Here is a 19,941-nt window from a genome sequence, read left to right as displayed (position 1 = left end):
CACCAGGGGACTCTTCCCCAGATGCCCTGCAGGAAGTGGGGCCAATGGTAATCCATCTTGAGCTGACCGTGATCTTATAAAGAAATGAACACAGAGAGCATAAGCCCACCTTCTGGTTACACAAGGTAGACCCAAGGGCCAACAGAGGGGACTAAAAGCTTGCTGTATATGCATGAAGCCTGGAGTTTGGATCCCCAGAGTCATGTAAATTCTGGGTAGGCATGGAAGCCCATTCATAATTCCAGCTTCAGAAGGCAGAGATGGGATCCCCAGAAACAAGAGTCTGGTTGAGAGACCTTGCCTCAACAAGGAAGGTAGAAGAGCAATCCAGAATGATGCCTCAATCAACCTCAGGCCTCCACATGCACGCGCGCACGCACACAAACACACACGCACATGAACACACACATATACACACATGCACAACATACACAGATATACACACATGGAGGAGGAGGAGGAGGAGGAAGAGGAGGAGGAGGAGGAGGAGGAGGAGGAGGAGGAGGAGAAGGAGGAAAAAGCCAGATCCGGATCCTCTCACTCAGGTCATTCTGGAAACCGCCCAGAGAAGAGAGACAAAAGACAGGTCCTTATACCCACAGTGATTACTTATGACTTCACAGGGATGGGAAGATGGCCTCTGTCCCAATGGCTCCAGCCACACTATTGATGCATGGGCATCAGGTCCTATACACAAGTCACTTCCTTCCTCCCACCCCCATTGCTAAGAAAGCTCACTTCAACAAAGTCCAGCTGCAAAGTGCAGCTTCTAGACACCTGGAACCAATAAACCTTGGGGATTAACTCAGCCTTAAGCATCGCCACTCTGCACTGGCAGGCACGTCAGCCTGAGGAACCTTCGCTTCAGATGAGTGTCTGAGGTTGGGTTAGGAAATCACTTGCATCTTAATCCAAACAAGAGCATCTGCGAGATTACACAGGACGCATAAACATAAACAGACCTGTTCTTCCATGGCCCTGGTCACCAGCCATCTTCCTCTGTAGACAGGAATGGAACAATCTAGTAAATGAGCTCCATAAACCACATTTCAAACAGCTTTTCTTTTTTCAAGATCAGACACACTCAAGCTGTCCATGGAAGCCAAGGAGCTTCAGAAACCCTACACGGCTTCCTTAAGTGGCCACACTTGGTATCTTTGAGTTGGACGATTCCTAGAGCAAAGGCTCAGCCATGTATATGGTCAAGTCATGGCTCTCGGGCCTCTCCTGACCCTTGACAATGGTGGGATGGGATTGTCCATGCTTGTGGGTAAATTAATCTTCCCCCAGTGAGAAGCTAAGCCTGGGTTAAAGCTGGGAATTCTGGTTGCGAGTCAAAGGTGGGGTCCTGCAGTTCAAAGGACCAGTCAGCAGGTCCAAAACGGTAGCCCTTGCTTCAGGACCTGAGGGTGGCGCACTGTGGGCAGTGACTGATTCTGTCACACTAACACCCCACTGTCACTAGGTGCACCCACAGAAATCCTTGGATAAGATGCAGGATGTCCCCAATGGTCCCGCCAGCTTCTCAGAACTTCAGGCTGCCACAAACCTCAACCCCAGGCTACCCGGAAAGACCTGGCTTCCTAGAAACAGCTAAATTGAGGCTTGGCAGGAAACCTCAGAGAGTAGGAAGCAGGCAACCATGAGGCCTGTACCCTAAGATGCCTGAGGAAGACAGGCCTTCTAGACCCCAAGGTTCTTGTGACACTGTCTGTGAGCCTGGCTTGGGAAGGACACGAGGACACACACTGACTCCAGTCTATGAGCAAAAGCCTGGTGTTGTGAGCCACCTGTTCACAGCCCTGCTACTGAGGCCCAGGAGCCCCCTCTCCACTCTGATAACACAGGGCCCTCCGCGGCCAGCCCTCACGGCTGGCTCCACCCACTCGTTGGCTCATTCATTATCAGCTAACTACTCTTCCCCTGAGCCAGGCCTGCTGGGAAAGAAGGCAGAGCCCCTCCCCCACCAGTCAGTCCTGGCACCCTCCACGCACCACTTTGCTCCCAGCCCTGATGTTCTCCTGGCAGCTCCTCTCCAAGCCTCTGCAGATGCCAGCACACCAGGCTCTCTCTGTTCAGAAGGGATTACTTATGGTTGGATGAACCATCCAGTACAAAGGTCAGATACCAGCATGCCAGGGAGCAGGGAGGCGAACTTCAGCAGCTCCCAAGAGGGAGGAAGAACTGCAACCTACATAAACATTTTCCCCAGAAAAAGGAAACAAAATAGCCAAGTTCAGTGGCTTTCTGATGAATGCTCCTGGGGCCTTGAAGCTGTAGCATGGGGTCAGGAAAACAAAGCCTCATCTGGGGAAGGACCAAATGTCCCTTAAAGTGGCACAGAAGGAGTTACTCGTTACTGGAAGCAGTTGTAGGCCCCTAAACATGAGGCTAAAGTGACAGGAATGAAGAGACTGTCCCAGCAAAGCAAACAGTCAAAGTGTGAGGCTCAGCCTACAGGATTCCAGAAGGTGACCCCGCCAGCAGACAGCAACCTTCGTCCATGCCTTAGTGGTCTGGTGACTTACAAGATGAATGTGGAGCTCTGTCTGCTCCTGGGACAGGCCAATTCCCTCTTCTTGTTCACCCTGAGCAAGCTCCCTACATGACGGAGGCAGGACATTCACCTGTCCCCTAAGGCCTACCCAGGTCCAGGGCCCAGGCCCCAGGCCCCCAAGACTGTGGGCCCACTTTAGAGCAGAACTTGACTATATAGGGAAGTCCCCATGAGCAGAGAGGACAGTCCCGCAGGAGAGGAAATGGTTGGGAGCAATCTACATCCACCGCATCTGGCCGGACACTCAGCCAATGTAACCAGGGATGAGAGAGCTGAATAGCTGATCCAAGAGAAGCTCACATCAGTCTGTGGTATCCTGCGGAATGCTCCTGCATCCTCCATCACTCTAGATAGGCCAGTGGCCCCAGAGAACAGGGAGGGTGGATTTTAGCTCCAGGCCAACAACAGACTTCTAGAAAATGACTTCTGTGAGCCTCCCAACAGTCTGTTAAATATAGGAAAGCTTCCAGAATGCAGACTTCAGCCTTCTGTGCACCCACATGCATTCACATACAAGGGTGTACATGTGCAAACTGGTGTTCACATGGATGCCCACATACTCGCATGCACACACTGGTCCACAAACATGTGCACATGTTCACACACACGGAAGCAGGCACCCACATGCACACACACACATGCATACTCATGCACATAGGGATACACACGCATGCATACTCATGCTCACAAACAGGCAGGCCCATGAATGCCCCCCCACACACCACAGAAGCCACCTTAGGGGGCTCTACCACTCTCAGGAGCCACTCCATACCATGCGGGCAGCCACCCAAGCTGAGCAATGCCTAAAAAGCAAAACGCACCAAGAAAAAGTCAAGGAGGTAGCAGATTGGACAGACACCACCACCAAGAGCCAACAGATGAGAGGTGCATGCAACACAGGAGCCCGTGGCTCTCCGAGGACTGGATGCAGCTGCCCAGCATGGCACAGAACACGCACATCTACAGCATAGCAGTGAGCAAAGAGAGCAGAAACGTCTACACTTTGACCAGAGGGTCGGTCGGGGATGTGTGTGTGTGCGCGCGTGCATCCGGAGCACACGCTCATGCCTGAGAACGGTAGCAAAAGGGGAAAAATGTCAGAAAAGCAAGCTGTTAATGGCAAGGACCCAGATCAGGGAGGAAACTCTTTGCTTTCTTTCTCCCTTTTCGAAACAATAAAAAGGCCATTAAAATAAAGGAAAAGTGAGTCAGCACCCCTGGCTTCCTGTTCACACTGGCGATTCCACGAGGACCTCTGCAGAGACCCCCTCGACAGCGAGAGGAGCTGACCCAGCAGACAGAAGACTCCCTTCCTGTTTCCCCCAACTTCGAGGCTCCGCCATTCTTTGTTTCCACAGTTTCCCACTCGTGCAAGAGGAGCTGTGGTTTCCATTTTCCTGCAGATAAAGCTCCACTGGAAGGAATCCCAGGGTGGGTGACTGCCCGCCAGCGCCTGTGCCAAGCCCCTGTCCCCACCTCCCGGGTCACTCGCCTTACGTCCAGTCCCAGCGAGTGAGCCACTCGCCTTTTCTCCTGCTGCAGGAGGCGGACAGGCTCACCATGCCACATGGGTGTGACTTTACTTGTCCAAAGGGTCTTTGCAGATGCTCTTCAGTTTGCAAAGATCTTAAATGGTCTCTTAGGGCCAGACAAGTATCCTTATACACAAAAAGAGGCACAGCAGAGGTGGCCACGTGACAAGGAACAGACTGCAGTGACTCATCAGCCAGTGCTGTCTGAGGCCACACGACAGTGGCAGACAGGACAGCTGGCTGCCCTGCTCACACCTTGCCCTTGCCTGCAGAACTAGGAAAAGCAAAAACCAATATTACAACCCTTCAGCTGGAATATTCTGTCACAATGGTCAAAAGAGACTCTTAACGGAAAGAGCACACGGCCTTTGAGGTCAGTGTCCAGAGAGGTCCCAGTACACAGGCCAAAACAACATGCAGCATGATGCAAAATTAGTCACTTTCCCCTCAGCCTGTGGAGGGTCTTCCGTGCGTTCACACCCCATGCACCCACCCAGCCTCGGCATCACAGCACCTGCCACCCACCGTGACACCTTTTCCTCTCCCTGGGGAGCCGCTGCCTCTACTTTGGTCTCAGTCACGAAGGCTCCTCTTGCACCTCCATCCCACGTCACCACACTGGCCACTGTGTGATAGAGCAGAAACTGCTCCAGAATCAAGAACCCTGAAGTGAGATGGTCACAGTGCTGACAGCTTGACCAGACAGAGAAGACAGACCTCTGGGCATGACGGTGGGGGATGTCTGGATTACATTAACTGAGGTAGGAAAGACCACCTCTATGGGGATGGCGGGAGGGGGGGGGCATTCCCTGCACTGTATAAGAGGGAGACAGTGAGTGATGCCACCGTCAAGAGTTGTCACTCCCTGTTCTGACTTGGGATACGGTGTGACCAGCTGCCTGAAACTCTCCCGCCTTGACTTTCAAATCGTCATAATGAACTATACCTTGATCTGTGAGCTAAAATAAACCCATTCTCTTTTAAGTTGCTTTTGCTGGAGCATTTTAACCCAACAGGAAGAGACTAAGATACCGGACGAGGCCAGGCCAGAGATGGACGTAAGTGGCAGCAGCTGTGCCATGTGGTCACCCTCACTGACTGAAAAGGTCTTTCCCTAGGGGAGAGGACTACAAAGACTCGTGAAGCTCAAAACTCAAGGTGGATGAGGAGAGAAAACTGAGGCTGACTTGGGCTTACACACACACACACACACACACACGCACACATGCAAACACATGCACGCATACACGTGTGCACGTTTGGGGCTTGCTTCAAGTTTGAGATAGTCTTTCTATTGTGAAACACTGCATGTCCTTAATGAGATTATCTTGCGGATGGAACCAAAATGGAACCACATCTTAACACAAAACCGCACTCTAAGCACACTGCCTGAGGGTGACTTCCACAACGCAGCTGAACCCCATCACATCTTTGGGTTTTACACTCTGTGGAATGTTCTGCCTGTGCTGTCATGCTGACACTAAGTTTCAGAAGTTGGGGTACTTTAGATTTTGGGGTTAGGGATCCCAACTTATATGAGAATAGCAAGGTGAGAGAAAGCTCTCTGTGTACTCAGCTAAACGACACAGACAGACAGACAGATGCCCTGCGGACACATTTGAGACCACAGGATCTGAAATACACAGTAAGGCACGGTGACAAACACCGGTGATCCCAGCGCTCTGGAGGCAGAAACAGGAGACTCTGCATTCAAGGCTAGTTTGGATTACACAGGAAGGCCTAACCTCCAAAACTGTATATAGTGATGCTAGCCCAAACGAACCCAGATATTAGAAGGGTCCAGGGGCTGGCAGTACTCACCTGGGATCTGATTACCTCACATCAGGCTGTGTTCGTGCACAGCAATATTGGCCCAGTGATAGTGGCTGCACTCAGGGAGTAAATTCTACAACCACCTGGGTGTAGAGGAGGAGATGGGACGATGAGCAGAGGGTGAGGCAGACATCAGCAAAAGAGTTTCCACTTCCTACTGCTGTCCTGTTCCTTTTTTTCGTAAGATTTTATTTTTAGTTTTTAATTAATTATGTATATTGTGTGGGTACGTGCACATCGAGTGTGGGTGTCTTCCAAGGAGTTGGAGTTACAAGCTGGAGTTACAGGTGGGTGTGAGCCACCCAGTGTGGGGTGTAAGGAACAGAACTCTGGTCCTTGGCAAGAGTAGCAAGGGGCTCTCTCTTGCCTGGTGAGATGGGACAGGAAGTAGGACAGGCATCACTCTGATACAGATTTAGGGGCTCGTAAAGCTACAAGAACCTAAAGGTTCAGTGGCAGCTTCATCATGCTTGAGGAATCAGCAAGAATCACGTGACCCCTCCCAGGTTAGGGACCACATCTCCCGTGAGTTTGACAGTCACAGTGATCAGCAAGAATTACTGCTTGCAGGCGATATGTGCCTGGTGCTTGCCATTCCCCTGGGACAAGTATACAAAGGAGAACTGAGGACCGGCCACACCCAGTGACTCTGCAGGCAGAGGACAACCACAGGGCCAAGGTCTTGACCATGAAATTTGCCCCCTACGGCAGCTCTGAACAAGCAGTTTCTTTTATGTGGCAAACTGCAAAGGGGCTGGAGAGACGGCTCGTTTGGTAAAGGGCTTGAAGCCCAAGCCTGAGGACCTAGTTCAGCTCCCAGAAGCCATGTGAAAAGCCAGATGCAAGAGCAAATGCCTGTCACCCCTCTGCCCCTGGAAGACCTGATCCCCAGTATCGCTGCTCACCTGTGACGCAGTTCCCCCTCCACTCAGGACCCACGGTAAAAGCCACTACGAAATGCTTTGTATGGCAGCAGTCATGCCCTGTGTCCCGGAGCAACAGAGAAGTCCTCGGCCCACTGCAGGAGTGAGGGTGACACCAGGGAGCACAGCCTCCAGGCTGGAGAATGGAGAACCTCTCTCCAGCTTTAGCAGCTATAAGGTAAGTGTGACAAAATGCTTCAGAAGAGTCTTCCAGACACAAGACTGAGGCAGAAATAACCTGGTGATATCAGCATTTACTCTGGAGACGGAAAGAGAATTTCTGTTGGCTCCCCCTGAAACAGGGGAGCGCATACACCCAAGTCCTCTGTGCCCCAACATTTTCATGTGTGTGTGTGTGTGTGTGTGTGTATGTGTGTGTGTGCACGCGCATACATGTGCATGCGCTGGGGCAGAGAGGGGGTTTAAAGGTCAACCTTGGGTGTCATTCCTCAGTCTCCATCCATCTTTTAATGATAAATTTATACTACAACTTATTTATGTTTCACCGTGTAGAAGTGAGAGGATATCTTTTGGAAGTTGGTTCTCTCCTTCCATCATGTGGATCCTAGGGATGGAATTTGGGACTTGGTAGTAAGTACTTTACCTGCTGAGCCGTCTCAATGACCAGACTGTTCAGACTGTTTCTTGAAACACAGCATCTCCCTGGGACCAGGGACTTTTCTATCAGGCTAAGCTGGCTGGCTAGCAAGCCCCAGGGCCACCTGCAGCCACACCTCCTCCAGGGAATTTTTTTTTAACGTAGGTTCTGGGGATCAAACTCAAGTCTTTCTGCTAACTGAGCTATCTCCCCAGCCTGAGTCCCTATCATTTTCACAGTGAGAAGTCTGTGCCGCGCCTCCCAAGCTCTGGGCAGAAATGACTCTGCTCATTTTACACGACAGTTTCTTCCGGCTGAAATCCAATCCATGCCCGCCAGCTCACGGAGTCACGAGTGGTTGCTTGTATATAAATGGGAATCTGTGGCTCCCCACTGGCTCTTCCGAGATGGGTATCTACTTTAAAGATTGGCTCTGACCACCTCCCTGGTTGGGCCCAGCTGGGGGAAAGCAAGCCAGCCTCACAGCACCCTGGGGATGGATGATCTTTTCCTTGCCAGACACAACAGACAAAGCTAGGGGCTCACGGGGCAGCAGGAGGGAGTTGGTGATTTCTCCAGATTCCGCACTTGAAACCCAAGCCGCTGGCTGCCCTGGGTTTTCAAACACAAGCAGAGATCCGATTCCGCCTGCTTTGCTGTGACCCAGTTTCTGGAGTGCGGTCCAAGCCCAAGTCTGCAAAGCTCAGACGCTGCTGGAGGCTCCGGGTGTCTGAGGCACCTGAGAGCCCAAAGATGAGGCAGACATGGAGAAAACGAGGATGAAGGAGCTTGATTGGTCATGGTCACTGGAGAAATCAGAGAACTGTACCCAGTGTACGCGTGCTGAGAGCAGTGGACACAGAGTGTGCATGCTGACTCTATATAGAACCTGCCCACAAGTCACGTGAAGGCAGTGTTTTTCAACACTGGGTGAAAACTTTTTTTTTTAAATAAAATGTAACGGAGAGGGCTGGGGAGATGGTTGGGAAAGTGTTTACCTTGTGAACACAAACACCGGAGTTCAGCCCCCAGAATCCATGTAAAAAGCTGGGCATGGCAAGTGCTTATAAACCCAGCCCTGGGGAGGTGGAACCAGATGGACCCCTCAGGCTTGCTGGCCGTCAACCTGGTCTAAATTGGCATGGCCCATGGTCAGCGAGAGACCCTGTCTCAAAACAAAGGTGTATGGCAACTACAAATGGATGTTTGCACACAGGGCCTCAAGTCACACGTTCCAGCCAAAATCTCAGTTTCTCTACTTCCTGGCTGAGAGACCCCCCCAAGAGTAAGTTTCCTATGGTGTCTGTTTCCAATGCCTTCAGCTGTAAAGGGTGCGAGAGGTGAGTTGGGGATCCCATATAATGGGCCAAAAAAGCACAGGATGCGTTACTCACAAAAGCCACCATGAACCACAGGATTATTCTTGCATTGATCCCACCTTTACAAGTCAATGCTAGGAAGCACAAAAAAAAAAAAAAAAAAAAAAAAAAACTATTTATTTATTTCTGTGTGTTTGTGTGTGTCTGCGTGTGTCTTTATATCTGTGTGTATGTGTCTGCGTGTCTGTATATCTCTGTATGTATGTGTCTCTGTGTGTCTGCCAGTGTCTGTATGTATCTGTATGTGTCTGTGCGTATCTGTATAATCTCTGTGTGTATGTGTCTGTATGTATCTGTATATCTCTGTGTGTATGTGTGTCTGTGTATGTCTGTGTGTATCTGTATATCTGTGTGTGGGGGTCTGCGTGTGTATATATGTCTATGTCTGTGTGTATGTGTGTCTACGTATGTCTGTGTATATCTGTATATCTCTGTGTGTATGTGTTTGTGTATCTGTATATCTCTGTGTGTATGTGTATGTGTCTGCATGTATATGTATGTCTATATCTGTGTGTGTATTGTGTCTGTGTATGTCTGTGTGTATCTATATATCTCTGTGTGTGTCTGTGTGTTATCTGTATATCTCTGAGTGTATGTGTCTGCATGAGTATGTGTGTCTGTGTGTGTTTGTGTCTGTGTGCGCGTGCTATGGTGAACATGTGAAGGTCAAGGAAGAGCAGGAGTCAATTCTCCTTCCCCCTTGGGTTCCAGGGATGGAACTCAGGTCATCGAGCTTGCATGGCGAGTGCTTTTACTCAGTGAGCCGTCCCGCTGGTCCTTTTTACTGATAGGCCTAGTCAGTGCTAAGGTCAGTGCATGAGTGATGAAAGACAGATTGCACACCACAAACTGTCAGTTATGCTCACCTGACACCCTGGAAAACAAACCCTGGCTGCCAACACTCGTGTGATCTGACTTCAAAGATGCCCAAGACAGCTTATGGAATTCTGGAACTCAGGCGATGACTCCATGACAGGCTATTTTGGTTAGGGTTTCTACTGCCGTGAAGAGACACCATGACCACATAGTTCTTTATGAAGAAAAATATTCAATTGGGGTGGCTTACAGTTTCAGAAGTTTAGTCTGTTCTCATCATGGTGGGACACGGCAGCGTGCAGGCAGACATGGTGCTGGAGGGGCTAGAGTCCTACATCTTGATCCATGGGCAACAGGAAGTGAACAGTATGCCACACTCAGTGTAGCTTGAGCAAAGGAAACCTCAAGTCCGCTTCCACAGTGACACATTTCCTCCAACCTTCTAATAGTGCCACTCCCTTTGGGGGCCATTTTCTTTGCAACCACACAGGAACATTTATGGAAATTTCCAGGATGGAACATTTTACGGGGTGGACTGTACTGTACTGTGTTTACCATAATAAGTCATTCAAACTATCAGAACCCAACCTAGCAGAAACAGACAATCTTAAAAGTCTTAGTAAGAAATCAATTTCATAATTAAAAGCCTCACCAAGAAGAAAACCTCAGGCTCTGATGGCCTCACTAATAAATCTAAACTTTGAAGAAAAAATTGATATTGTAGTCCACAAAAACATTTGCCCCATGAAGAGTGCTACAAATCCTAAACCAAGCAATATAGAACTCTCTCTTTAACTGTGGCTTACCACAATTTCAGTTACCCACCTTCAACCAGAGTCTATAAATACTAAATGGAAAATTCCAGAACAAATGACTCATCAAGGTTATACTGTATGCTGTTCTGACTGATCAGGGCAGGGGCACATCCCTTTGTCCAGTGTATCCGCACTGTATACACTACCCTCCTTATAGACACTTTGTAGTTGCCTGAGCTGTCAATCAACTATTCCAATTCCCAGTGATCTCATTCAGGAATGGGCCTCAGCAGCAGTGGTGTGTCAAAACTCACAGCAATCTCCCTGCCTCCATGTCTTTCTTTGGTTTTGTTTTGTTTTTGTTTTTTGAGATAGTCCTACTTGTCCCGTCCTAGAACTCACTCTGTAGATGAGGCTGGCCTAGAACTCACAGAGATCTGCCTGACTCTGCCTCTTGGGTGCTGGGATTAAGGCATGCACCACCTCTAGGCTTAAAAGGATCTTGAAATACATTCACAATATCACACAACTATCATCAACTATTGTGTGTTTATTACCTCCAAAGGAAAGCTTCAGACGGGATGTAGTCAAAGTGCTTGCCTAGCATGAAAAGGGGAGTGGAGGGGAGTCAATCCACAGCACTTAAAAAAACAAAAGAAAACTAGAAGCCCCAAACATCAGGCAGTTACTTCCACTCCCCAGCCCGGGGGACTGATGCTGTGTTTCTGATCCTATGACTCGGCCTGTACTGACATTTTATAAACAAGAATCGTGACTCACACTGCCTTAACTATGCCTACTTTCACTTAGAGTGCTTCAAGGTTCAACTCAATTACAACACACAGAGGTGGTCCAATCTCTCCATGTGTGCACACACCACATCTGGCTTACCCACTTCATCCACAGAGGGACAGGTGGGCTGTTTCCACCTCTGGCATCTTGGGAACATTGCTATAAACTGTGCGCAGTTTTTGCTTAGTCCCTATTTCCAATTGTGATCCAAGTGGAATTGCTGGATCACAGGGAGTTTGGTTCTGTGTTTAACTTTCCAAAGACCTCCACACTGCTTTCTCAGACAGCAGCACCATCTTACCCACGACCAACCATGTCCCAGGGTCTCACTTTTTCCGCGTCCTTACCAACAGTTGCTATCTGCTAACCCCTTTGATCAAAGCCACCCCAGGGCAGTATGAGGTGGACTGTGGTCTTGGCTTGTATCTTCCTCTGACTAATGACGCCAGGTGTCTTTCCATGTGCTTCTGCCATCTGTGAATGGGATCAAGCAATGCTTGTGCTTTGCTGGTTATCAGCCCTTCCACTGTGAAGTCTTAGCCCCTAACTTTTCAATAGGAAACAAGCCAAACATCCACCAAGAGATGAGCAGACCAACCACAGGACAACTGGCCAGTGAAGCGCTCTTCAGCAAGAATCACGCATGGATCTCAGAGCCACAGTGCAGAGTTAAAGCAGAGACACATCGAGTACAACAGGGCAGCTCTTCCTGCACCTTTTTCTTTCTGGAGGCTCGGTTATCCAGTCAATCACAGTCCAAAAATACTGAATGGAAAGTTCCAGAAATAAATAATTCATAAGGCTTAAATTACAATTCTAAGCATCCCAAAGAACTGTCACTACCAATTCCACCCCACTGGTGCAGTCTGCCTTCCTTTTCTCCAGAGCATCCACACGGCGTTTCCTTCTTGCCTCCTGGATACTTAACAGCATCAGTTACCAGATCGACTCCACACCACAGGCCTGCTCAGCTCCCCCTCACTTCAGTTAAAAAAAATGGCCCCAAGAGGCAGAGCAATGACACTGGCAATGCAAAGGGTCCACAGAAAAGATGGAAGAGGCTTCCACCTGACAAGTGTTCCTTCACGGTTGCACTACAAGTTTGCACACATGCTCACCCTTCCACTGGACACACCCGCACGCATACTCTTACACCCTCACATTTCACATACCCTCCACACACACCCTTCACAGGCTTCCACTTTTACCCTATCAACCTGCTATCCTTACACACATATCACAGACTTACACGCTGACTCTGCCACTCACTCGCACATTGGTACATTCGTGCATGCGGGCAGGCCCCACCCTCACACTCCCTCTATCCACAGCTTCCTGCCTGCACTTAGGACTGTGTCCCCTAGTTGAGGGCAGCGGTCCATGAGATGCTGCACCATTACGGATGCGACATATGGGAAGCATCCTCACAGACACACATGTGCTGTTTGTATACACATAGGAGAAAACTTCCGTGCGAAGTGCCTACTTGTGTAAACAGGATCGTTCGATGCACTGCACTGAAGGCTGAAGTTTCAAGTAAACCCTTGAGCAGCTTCTTCACACGAGCAATCAACACGGCCCTCAGCGACTATTAACGTCTAATTATGGAGGCCAGAATAGGGTAGTGAGCCCAGGACCCTCACCCAGACCCTAACTGTCCCCGGCAGACACCGTAACTCCTCCCCTGCACTGCGGCAGATCCCAAGCACCCTTTAGTGTCCTGTGCTCTCATGGTAATAACTACACTGTGGTCATAAAGACGGCCCCCATACCACCGTCACTCAGAAAATGTCTGTCTCACCGCCTAGCTCTGACAGGGACTCCTGTGAGAGGCTTTGGGGGGCCTGAAATCTCCAAGTGCCCCCTAGAAGCCATTCAGAGGAGAAGTGTGATCAGGGTTCACATGGGCAGTATATGAGAGTTTAGCCCAAATGACAGGAACCTAAAATAGGGTGGGGCTGCTGCCCAAGCCAGGGTCAGCAACAGATGTGCAATGGTGCAGCCCAGGTAAGTGCAAAGTGACTCAGGGAGGGGCCCAGCTGCAAAGCAAGCTCCCAAGAGCAAAACAGCCATGGGCTCTTCCCAAAAAGCTCCGTCCTTGGTGTCTGCTCTGGGGAGAACCAGCAGCTCACCCCATAACAGACCAGGTTATCTCCTAACAGACTGCCACTTCTTTCTACATCTCCTCCGGGCAAGAGAGTTACACTGAGGTCTAGCAAACCTCTATCCCTTGCCTGACCTGCCTAGCTTTGGGCCACACCCTGAGTCACCCAGGGACAGCCACGTCTTCAGCTAGGATGGCAGAGACAGGCTGCCCAGACTGCAGCTGCCAAGCTCAGGATGGCTCTTAGCCAAGGGAACAAAAGGGACCCTCCCCTCAGTCTCAGCTTCAGCCAATCTCACCAGTACGTCCACCATCTAGTGGTCCTTCTGGAACTGTCACCATCGGAGAGAAATAGACGGTGTGGTGGCCCACACCTGTAACCCCAGCACTCAGGAGGCTGAAAAGGGAGTCCAGGTCATAGACCAACCTAGGATACACAGTGAGACCCTAAGTAGGAGGGAGGCAGGAAGGGAGGAAGCAAGGGAGGGGGAACTGCCCCCTGCCAGCAACTGCTAACAGCGGCTTTTCCCAAGACCACCTTGGGCAATCAGCATGTTCATGCTAAGGCTCTCTAGGAGCTGGGAGACAAAGGGACAGGGAGCCTGAAGGAAGCAGAGGGGGCACCTTTTCCAAGTCCTCTGAACCCAGCAAATTCTAAACACATGGGAGCAGTTTGTTTTAAAGGACAATAATCAAGAAGCAAATTGCAAATTCCCTTCTAAGACACTGCACAGTTAACTCAGGTATAACGAGGATGCCCTGGAGTAGGTAACGAAGGTCCCAGGCCAAGAGCACTGGCTCCAGGTTCACCCCATATAACAAAAGAATCAAGATAAAAGAAACTGGGTCCCCGGCCCTCCCAGGGCAGGCTCCTTCCAGAAGCACCTCAAATGGCTTGAGAAAACCATTGATCTCTGAGATGCATTATTGATTGGGCCGTCCATTAGCACACATTCCCACAGCACTGACCTGTGCCACACACCAACCATGCCTGGGGTGCGGTAGGCCTCTTTGGACACCATCCATAAAGAGCAACCTATAGAGGAGCAACTGTCTACAAGTGGATGATGTCACCCGAAACACTGCCCTGGTCCCAGACCCACCGGATCCCGGAGGCAGCATGGTCCATGTACCATGCACCTCCACCCGCAGTCCAGGACAGGCTATCACTTGACTCCAGCCACCGGGGAGGAGTTTGTAAGGCAGGCTATGTGACAGTCAGGAGTCTCTGGAGTCCATAGACAGAGGGACGTCGTGGCTCCATTTCAGAGGATAGACAGACTGAAGCAAGCCCATTACAGGAAGACAGCCTCTGACTCTTGCCCTGGATCCGGGTCTCACAACATCATGCAAGAAAGGGATCTTGGGCAGAGTTGCAATTGGTACAGGCAGCATGCTTTTGTTTCTTTGTTTTACTTGCTGTGTCGACCAGCCAGACACCTGAGTCTTAAGGTCTGGAAGGACAGTCCTTACCCATACAAGCATCGTTCATCATTCTATACTTCCTACTTCTCTACGGATGATCGTTCTGACATGATGTGCACAGACAGCAACGGTCAAAGTGACAATCAGGCCATTATAGTCACTACGGGGATCTTCCCCCACCACTGCTCAAGGCTGCCTGCTTCTGGGACATTGTAAACATTCCCAAATAACCCTGCCTAGGCAGCCAGGAGACAAGTTGGACGCCAGGGGCACAGATGATGTGACAGGCCGCTGGTGTCACTTCACCCCCCTGGGAAAGAAACTTCCGTTGGGTAGCGCCTGGTAGACCTACAGCAGGGTCAGATGGCTGGCTACAGGCCCTGGTCCAGTGAGAGGCTGGCCACCCACGGGCCTGGGCTGTGCTCAAAACAGTGAGGTTTTCAAAACAAAAGCAGCGCAAGTTCATGTGGCAAACGCCCCAGAACGTAGGGACAGGCCTTTCCACCACATGCTTCATTTGAAGCAAGACTCCAGGTTCGCCCACAGAGAGACGAAACCGAATAAATAAAAAGGACAGCTACGTGCTCGGCTCTGTTTTTCACGCCATGACTGGCAAAGCCCCAACCGAACCAGCCCCCTGCGAATCACCGGGCGCCAGCAACAGGTGCAGCCCAAGCTAAAGCTTGTGGTGCCGGGCGGTTCTAGAATAACGCAGCCCGAATCTTCCAGGAAGCCAGAGCCTTGTAGCGCCCACTGCCCGGTGGTGGCGACCCTACAGCGGCAGCCCTGTGAGCCGCACCTGTCTGAGCGCACCGCGCCACATCCGGTGCACCCAAGCCAAGGCCTGGGAGACCGAAATAGAAGCCGGTTAGGCCGGGGCTGGCAGCCCGGCTAGGGGTACCGGGCCTGACCTGGCTGGCAGGCGCGGCCCAAAGGGGCAAGCACCCGGGGGTCCCAGCGAGCAGGGCCTGGCCAGGCCAAAGTCGCGATTGGCTGCGCGCGTCCAGCGTCCCTGCTCCAGAGCAGCCACCTGCCTGCCAGGGCCCGGCGGGAGCCAGAGAGAGAAGGCCGGGGAGGGATCCGGGCTGGGATGAGACTGCAGAGAGGGTCTGGGGGACGCGGCGAAAATGGAGAGGGGCTCTGAGGGATCCGGGTGGGAAACAGAGGGGATCCGGAGGATCCGGGTGCGAATGCAGAGGGAGTCTGGAGGCATCCAGGTGGGAATGCAGACCGGGTCTGTGCGGTGTGGGAGGCTCTGGGGAGGAAGCTCGGAGGGTTCCTGGGGGCTCCGCGAGAACGCAGGAGGGGTTCTAACTGGGTTCCCTCGGTTTCTCGCGAGGGGCTCCCAGCGCCCCGCGCACCTGCCCAGCCCCGTGCGCGCTCCTCCCGCGCCGGCCCAGTGGCTTACCTGAAGCGCGCGTCCGACCCGCGGCGGCTCTCGGCGGGGCTCGGCCGGGGTAGCTCCGCGCCAAGAATGGCGGCAGCGATGGTGGCAGCAACGACAGAGGCAAACGGCAAGGGGAGGTTGCGGCGGGAAGGCCGGGCAGCGCGGAGATGCTGCGGCACGCGAGGGCGCGGAAGCCGGCGTGGGGACCGAGGGCGCGGGGCGAGCGCGTAGGCCCCACCCCCTCTCCCTCCCTTCCCGCCTCCTCCCCTCCCCCTCCCGTCTCTTCCCTCCCCTCGCCCCTCCCCCTTCCTCCTCCTCCCTCCTCTCACCCCCAACCTCTCTCCCTTCCTCCTTGCCCTCTCGCGCTCCGCCCCTGTTTTCACCTTCCCCACTCTCTCTCCTGCCCCCTCTCTTCTCCCTTCCCTCCCTCCCTTCCTTTCCTTTCCCATCCACCTTCCACCACCTCTTCTTCTTTTCCCCCAACACCCTCTTCCTCCTTTTCCTCTCTATCTCTTTTCCTTCCACCCCCTCACCTCGCCCCACTCCCAGTCCTGGAGGTCCTGGCCCAGAGGCTTTTTCCTACCTTAGCCCGGTCTCTTGAAAAAAAAAAAAAAAGAGATTCCCAGCAAAGGAGACTTTTCCTTCCTTTCAGTCTCTTAATGATCCAGTTTGTCCCTCTAGGTTCCCAAAGTCTCCTGCACCTCAGACTCTGGCTCCACCAGGGTTGGCCCAGAGATCCTGGGCTCTTGACTCTGTGATCTATGGCAGACCCTTTGGGGTTCTCAGTGCAAGGTACCATTCCTCCTGTGATACCTTGACTTCGCTAAAGGTTTCTCAGCTTCCTGTGGATGAAAGGGTTCCTGTATGTAGCTCCCAGTGAGATGCATTTCTCACTAATTCTGGGCCTCCTGTAGTTGGTACAGAGGCTAGGGACATAACAAGATCCTTAACCTGTTTGCTGAGATTGATACTCCAGAACCTACATTAAGAAGCTCCAAACAGCCGGGCGGTGGTGGCGAACGCCTTTAATCCCAGCACTCGGGAGGCAGAGGCAGGTGGATCTCTGGGAGTTTGAGGCCAGCCTGGTCTACAAGAGCTAGTTCCAGGACAGGCACCAAAGCTACAGAGAAACCCTGTCTCGAAAAAAAAAAAAAGAAGAAGAAGCTCCAAACATTGGTGCTCTCTTGTGATCCCAGTGCTGAGGCAGAGAACACTGGGGGACCTCTGGATGGAGCTTGCTGCCCAGAGTGCCTGTCTCACCTACTTCAGCCTGTCCCAGATTCCAGTAAGAGATCCTGTCCCCTAAAACAAAGTGGACAACACCTGAGGAGCAACAGCAAGTTTTGATCCCATGACACCCCCCCCCCCGCGCGCACACACACACACACTGTATACACAGGCTATGTCCTTTTCTACCTGTGAAAGTTGTTCAAACAGTAACAGGCCAAGATGGGAAAGTCCTGTTCAGAGACACAGTCCCCACAAAAGGATACCCAGTTCCTAAATGAACCCGTCCTAGGTACTCCAAAAAGGAGTCAGGTCCAGTCTCCACCTCAGGGTCATGGCTTCCTGAATTACAACATGGGATTGGGACTGTTGGGATGGTGGGAGCCGACAGCAATCAAACTCAACACCCCTAAGGTTAGGTCTGAGGGAGGGTCAGGAAGCTCCTCTGGGATCAGTCTACCTGTCTGTGCCTGACTAACTAGAGCAGAACAGACCCACTAAAGGTGAAGTCAGTAGAACCAACCAGGGCAGTGTGGGTTGTCTTTGCTGTAGGGGTCATGACTTGCATTGGGCCTGGAATCCGGCAAAACTCAATTTGATTCTTGGTTCCTTTGCTTCCAAGTTGACCTTGGGCCCCCATTCTCTGCTGCTCCTTGAGAGAAACAGGCGAGCAGCCTTGGGGGATGCTGCAGGAACATGGCCAGAGAACAGTGGGCAAGGCTTATAGAGTTCATGTGGACTATGACATGGAAGAAGGAAGGAGGAGGCTTCTCCAGTTGCTTCCTGTTCTGAGTGTTGGTGCACCCCTGTCTTTGTTCTGACTGAACCACAGCACAGCAGGAACAGGTTAGTCCAAGGCCTATTTAACAGCATCCTGTATCCCAGGAAGGAAGATGCTCATAGAATGTCAATGCATACGTAAATGCAAGTGCTACAGAGATGGAAGGGACTCTCCTTTGTTCTTTACAGATGCACAGCTAGAATGTGGCTCCCTTGCTTGGGTAGCCAGCAGCATCTTAGGGGTAGAGGTGAGGGCAGGCGACACACTAGAAACTTCCAGCTTGGAAAATTACTGTGTGCAGCCCAATCAGTGGGATCCACAGAGCTGTAAATTGCCTAGAGAAGGAGGACCCTGCAGGATCACGAACAGAAGATCTGGATACCGGGGTGCAAATTACATGAAACAGTGGCTTCGTGACCCCTGAGAGAGGTTCTGAGGGATCTCTGAGTTGACTGCCCCCATGGGAACCTTCCCTCAGACACACTGTCTGGGCAGGAGGGGACCTGCTAGAGGGCACTGCAGCTGGAGGAGAGAGGGCAGCGTGGAGCTCAGCAGAGACCATGCTGTAGCTGTCCTGGAGTCCACAGCTCTAGCCTCATGGAACTTCCAGTTATTTCTTAGCAAGTCCAGTGGAAATGGATAAGAAGAAAAAAAAACCCTCTAATTGCTCTCCAGCAAGCCCAGCCTGCAGTTAGAATTGCATTCTCTGGTCCATTTGATGGCCTAGGACCCCGCCCCCCATTCTAGTCTGTCTTTCTTTTATTGCTGTTAGCATTTTGGTTTTTGAAGGTTTGCTTTTATGTTATGATGCGTATGCGTGTTTTGCCTGCATATATTTATATCCATCACATTCATGCAGTATCTGCAGAGACCCTAAGACACTATCAGACTTCCTGAAGCTAGAGTGACAGGTGCTTGTGAACTGCCCCACATGGATGCTGAGAACCAAACCCTGTGCAAAACCAGCAAGTGATCTCTGCTGAGTGAACTCTCCAACCAAACATGTTATCTTTGCATCATTTGAATATATATATATATATACATATATATATATGCGATCAGAAAACTAACCCCAGCCTGCATCTGCTCTAGCCAGCTTCCCCTCCCTCTAACTAACTTCAAGCAGATTGTCCAGAAACATTGAGCACTTAGACACATACCTGGGTTACAAAATATTTTTCTGCATCTTTCTGTGAGAATATTGATATCCTCTATATCCAGAGGAGAAAGCTAACCCCAGGGATAAGATTCAAACCTCACACGAGAAAGACTCTCAAGTGTGGTAGCTTCAGTGGCGCACACAGACTTGCTTGGACCATTCTCAGGGCAGCTGGGCAGAGTCCTGGGCTTCCAGGCTTCTGCCTCACAGTGGGAAGCAGGAGGTACCCAAGGCTGGCTGGAGGCTTTGTCCAGCCATCCAAGTGGGGGCTTTCCACACCAGGAGAGCAGGTCAGCACGGTTATCAAGGTTCTCACACTGAACAGAGAAATGCTTCCCCACCCCCTGCATCCCACCCTCTGCACACAGTGGTTGACATCTGCCTCAGGAAATATAAGGACATCTCCTTATATGTGTGCGTGCGGGGTAGGGAGGGGTCACATGGATGTGGGAGCATGTGAGCATGCCTGTATATGGAGGACAAGACAATCTTGAGTGTCATTCTTCAGACACCATCCTTGTTTATTTTGTTGTTGTTTGAGACGGGTCTCTTACAGGCTTGCAGCTTTCAGAGTTGTCCAGGCTGGCTGGCTGGCTGATGAGTCCCAAAGAGCCCCAAGGGATCCATTTATCTCTGCTTCCCCAGCATGGGATTATGAGCGCATACAACCACA

General features: G+C 51.3%; 1 protein-coding gene across 7 annotated transcripts in view; it reads right to left on the bottom strand.

The window, feature by feature from the left end:
- The window catches only part of LOC121445623 (semaphorin-4D), a 100,875-nt gene extending 84,549 nt beyond the window's left edge, over positions 1 to 16,326 (bottom strand). For all 7 annotated transcript variants that reach the window (XR_005973971.1, XM_041647768.1, XM_041647770.1 and 4 more), the window contains exon 1: positions 16,123 to 16,326. The gene's annotated coding sequence lies outside the window, so the exon portion shown is untranslated. The remainder of the gene's footprint in view (positions 1 to 16,122) is intronic.
- Between the last annotated feature and the right edge of the window lie 3,615 nt (positions 16,327 to 19,941).

Source organism: Microtus oregoni, unplaced genomic scaffold (assembly GCF_018167655.1).
Source record: "Microtus oregoni isolate MIOR12 unplaced genomic scaffold, Mior012 000231F_ref0000181, whole genome shotgun sequence".
NCBI classification, from domain to species: Eukaryota; Metazoa; Chordata; class Mammalia; order Rodentia; family Cricetidae; genus Microtus; species Microtus oregoni.
Note: the sequence above shows the minus strand (reverse complement) of the source record. Positions and strands in the feature narration are given on the sequence as shown.